This window comes from Podarcis pityusensis (assembly GCF_964106645.2).
Source record: "Podarcis pityusensis genome assembly, chromosome: 5".
Lineage (NCBI taxonomy): Eukaryota > Metazoa > Chordata > Lepidosauria > Squamata > Lacertidae > Podarcis > Podarcis pityusensis.
In genome coordinates this window covers 37,003,831-37,008,715 of record NC_138032.1, presented here as the reverse complement: position 1 = coordinate 37,008,715, position 4,885 = coordinate 37,003,831, and the positions used below count along the sequence as shown (strand labels likewise).

The 4,885-nt window shown below is 46.2% G+C and overlaps 1 long non-coding RNA gene across 2 annotated transcripts; it reads right to left on the bottom strand.

Annotated features, from left to right (window-relative positions):
- Positions 1-712: 712 nt before the first annotated feature.
- Positions 713-4,343, bottom strand: LOC308478079. Of its 2 annotated transcripts, XR_013986855.1 has the most exons (3): positions 4,206-4,343; positions 3,443-3,515; positions 713-1,072 (listed from the first exon to the last, which is right to left on the bottom strand). It is a non-coding gene; the product is annotated as an uncharacterized lncRNA (long non-coding RNA). The 2 variants fall into 2 exon arrangements; XR_013986856.1 differs by lacking the exons at positions 3,443-3,515; positions 4,206-4,343 and adding an exon at positions 1,819-1,912.
- Positions 4,344-4,885: the final 542 nt, after the last annotated feature.

Genomic DNA, 4,885 nt, shown 5'->3' with positions numbered 1-4,885 from the left:
GCAAATAAATCAGCTCTTTTCCCAGATATATCTAATGTACACACACACACACTGTGAGAAGGAGGCATTCCTTCTGATTATTAATGTGTAAAGATGCACTCCCATCCTAGCCTCTACCCTACTTATGCTTCCCTTTGGGGAACACCCTTTCACCTTCCACAACAATTAAACTTTCATCAGTTCAGCTGGGTAAGATAAATCCTGTTTATCGTGATTGCTGCTCTGTATGCTGGACATGAAACAAAAGCAGAATCAATACGTCGGCCTTTCCTGATGGCTGTGCTTTTGACTGTTCCTTTTGTTGCCAGCTGAGACTATTGGTACTATTGCTGTATGTTAATGAATCTGTGTTGTCCCATTAACCCACAGTCCATGGGCTTGCTGGATTTTGCTGGGCCTTTTCTTCCTTTTCCCTTTCCCTTTCTCTCTCCCCCCCCCCCCAAACCTCTCCCTCGATCAATATTTGATGAGGGTAATTTCAAAGACTTGTTTAGTATGATCTCCACATAAGGAGTCCTTCAGAGTATTTATCACGTTGGAGGGATAATTACATTCAAATCCTGAGACACTGTTGCTAGGTTACTGCCGCTTGCCATTCCTCTAGCTTTTGTGTATTCAGAGTTCGGTCTCCCCCACCCCGCCCCGTTCGCTCCTCCTCCTTTGCTTGAGACCCTTTCAATATTAGGATTAACAGGGGGAGGAGGCATGAGGCTTAAGCCAAATGACCCTTTTAATGCAGCATAACAGGCCCATTATTGCCTCTGGTGAGCTCCATAGGCCATATTGGACAACAGCCGCCCGCTGGGGCCAGAATCCGGTGTGGAGATGAAGGGCTGTTGAATGATGCCGCTGAGACAGATTAGGGATGTGGGAGGGTGATAAAGAGGGCATATTGCTTCAGCAGAAGGCTCTGGGGATGGTACGACTCCATGGCAGGAATAATAACAGCGCCTTTCCTCTCCCCCTTCAGAATCCTGAATGGGAACAGAGTAGACGAGGACTTTCAAGTCTCCCTTAGACGATGGTCAGAACTGAGTTTTCTCTCCAGAAACAGCCTAGATCCATGTGGCACCTAGGATGGAACCAAACCATTTGCTGGTGAGCACACCATTGTCGTTTTTTTAATAGCACCATACCCTCCAACATTTTTCTGATGAAAAGAGGGAAGTCCCATTCCATAAGGATAATTTTACTATTTATACCCCACACATCTGACTGGGTTGCCCCAGCCACTCTGGGCAGCTTCCAACACATATAAAAACAGAATAAAACATTTTAAAAACTTTCCTATACAGTGGTACCTTGGGTTACATATGCTTCAGGTTACATACGCTTCAGGTTACAGACTCCGCTAACCCAGAAATAGTACCTCAGGTTAAGAATTTTGCTTCAGGATGAGAACAGAAATTTTGCTCCAGCGGTGCAGCGGCAGCAGGAGGCCCCATTATCTAAAGTGGTGCTTCAGGTTAAGAACAGTTTCAGGTTAAGAACGGACCTCCGGAACGAAATAAGTACTTAACCTGAGGTACCACTGTACAGGATTACCTTCAGACTGCTTGGGGGTTGGATAACTCCAAACCCTCCAACATTTCTCCAGCGAAAATAGGGACATCCTAAGGAAATGTGGGACATTCCAGGATCAATTCAAAAACTGAGATGGCTTCTCTAGATCAGAGACTTCCCTGGAAAATAGGGACACTTGGAGGATCTGCAGTGTTAGACTACACTTTGGGTAGACTAATACTGTAAAGTGTAGTCTAACACTGTAAGAAAAGCCTTGGCCTAGTATTGGCCTTATTTGCACATCAGGCACCAAACCTGGTAGGGTGTGAGCGTGGAGGAACAACAGAGGGTAAAAGGGATTTGAGGTCAGGAGAATGGAGGCCATCCTACTACAGGTTGTCTTTTTCATGAATGGAATTCGTGACCTCATAATGTCAGTGCCTAGAGGTTGCAGTTCAAATGTCAATCCTACTCTTTTGCCCCATCTTGGTTATGAATATAGAGTAGGCACCAGCTGTTTAACATCCAGTCTTCTGGCTTTGTCCGTGTCTAGGCTTCCCCCTCAAAGGTGAAGCTTTGGAGCCCTGATCTTTACCACACTGTCATTTGGTTACAAAGGACAGACATGGTGTGAAGAATGTGACATCAAATTGTCCAGCTGAAATGTAAGAGGGTTTGGCTATATAATGGGCTGGGCAGAGATGGGGTGAAGACTTAGCTTCACCCCTATTTCCAGAAGCTAAGAGATGGTGGGATGAGGTTTCAGTATGAGAAGCAAGAGATCGGTGAGGAGGGATAGACAAATGTATCTCTCTCCAGTCTATAACACATTTACATCTAGAAATCTATCTCTTTCCAGACTATGCAACATTTACATGTTTCTTCCCATAATTCTGTTCTCCTCAATTTCTGCCTTAATCTACATGTCAGGGGTTCAGGAGCAGAGGCAAGGGCAAGGGAGGAAACAGAGAGCGAGGGGGAGGAGGCAGAAGAAAAGATGAGTGATGACGACGACCCGAGATCTCCGAGTCTTTCCAGTGAATCAGAAGATTCACAGAAAGGAGCACCAGTGGCCAGGGCAAGGGGGGAGCCTAGGGGGACACCCCAGGAAGATAGAGCCAGAGGGGACTCAGAGGGGAGCAGTTGGAAATCGGGACCAGCGTCACCGCCAGAGAGCAGGGAAGAGGAAGGGCGCCAGGGATCAAGCGCTGGCAGCTCACAACAGGGGGGAGGGCACGAGTCAGGAGTGGCCACACCTCCATCGGGGAGCGAAGAAACGGTCAGACGGAAGGTGGAAGGTTGGGCGCGCGAGCCAAGTTCAAATGCACAGGAAGGTGGCGCAGTAGGCAGCCCGGAAAGGGAGCCAGGTCCTAAAGCCCGCCGAAAGGAGGGAGAAGAGTCAGGGGGGTCAGCGTCAGCGTCAGAGGAATCCCGGAAGGAAGAGACCCCGGGGGGCAGAGGGACCCAGAGAAGAACAGTCAGGCGGAAAAGGTGGAGCAAGGCTAGGATATTAAGTTGGTGTACAAGGGGCGGAGACTCAGATGGAGCTTCGCCGATCTAACCATGAGACGTAGAGTTGCACGCAGCAGCTTGAGAATGGAAACTGTAACTCAATAAAGACTTTTATTTAATGATCGCTGGCTAGCGTGATCCTCTGTGAGCTAGGATCTGGAAGCAGCTCTGACACTACATTTTTAAAAAATGCCTCAAAACATGTATTTAATATGTATTTGAATGCATATTTGGATGTCTATTTTCTCTAAAGATATATATGTATATATTTAAATGCGCATTTCCAAATAAATATTTAAATCCTTATCTTGATGTATTAACTCTCACCCAGACTTCTGAGGATAAAATTATGCCACCAGTACGCTTTTTCACTGCAGGATTTACACAGAGGTAAACTTACAATGTAATCCTTCTAGGGCATAGTCACCTGCACAGTAGGAGACAACATCTCCACATTTCATGTATTTACAGCCACTCTCTATTTTCCGTACAAAAGGTGCCTGTGATGAAAAGGAAACAAGGAAAATTAATTTTACAAGCAGAATGTTTTGTTGTTTGCTCTCACAAATGTAAGTAGGTGAGGGGGGAAAAGCTCCTAACAAAAACTGATTCAGTGATGTAGATTTTAAGTGCCCAGACAGGGGGTAGACTTCAGCTATGCACTCTTCCAATTGCTCCATTTGTGAAAGCATTTCTGCTTTCCAGATGAAATGATTCCCTTTCTGCTCCACCATGTACTGTCCTGAGAGCTCCTAACCCCTCAAAAAGCCAATTTCGGTGGTGCAGGAGCATGCTGGAGGAGGAGAAGGGGAAAGCCCCACGGTACTAGTGGAAGTCCTTGCTCATGGCTTCCACTGACAGGGCTGGTTGGGTGAATCCCACCCAGGGTGTTCTTTTTTGGGGGGGGGGGAACCTGGCACAAAAATAATTCCAATGTTTTCAGTTTTTGCCGCTGGGGTTTTGTGTTTGCTCCAGCCAATTTTAATTTATTAGGATTAAAAAAAACACATGGCTTTTAAAACAATAATTGATATAGGTAGCAGAAGAAATGAATGCTGAGCTAAAATGGGTGGTTTTTCACAAAGGTTCCCCAAATTGTAACAACAACAACAACAACAATAAAGCAATCCCCATTTCAACAATTTGAAACAGGGTTGAATGTGTTCAACAATTCAGTGAGTGCTCCCTGCCTTCATTCTGAATTTGCCTTTGCAACAAAACAACATAGCTCATCTTGATGGGCTGCATCAAATGTCAGGAAACTCCAGATGTTGTTGAATGACAACTCCCATCATCCCTAGCCATTGGCCATGTCTTCCAGGTCTGGCGGGAAATGTGGTTCAGGCTACATGATGGCATTGTGCTATCATCATGTTGGCCATGACATCCCCTGTTGCTGCAATCCTATAAGCAAGAAGAAGAAAGCACTTTGGGGGGGGGGAGCACAAAAGCAGTTGCTGATTGGACAGCAGACAGAAACTGAACCACTGTGAAAAAGATGAACAAGGGGTAGGTGGAGAAAAATCATCCCTTTAATACCCAAAATGTTTACTTGTGTGCAGCCACTGCACTCAGCTCCACCCCCGGCTCCTCCGATGTCCTGACACCTCCCCCCATTCTTCTTCAGAAGGTGGCACCTCTGGGTACTAGTGGGATTTTTTCTTTGCCTTGGGTGCCAGAATGACTTGGTCATTCTTGGTAGTCTGCCTTGATGCGACAAGACACCACTTGCTGTTTTGCCCCAGGCAATAGAATACCTTGGGCAGGTCCTACTCCTGCCGCCATCTGCCAGTGCAGGTTGTTAACAAATGAAATATGAACTAGTTGTGGTTAAATGTGGATTTACCCTACCAACCTTGCATTTCTGGGA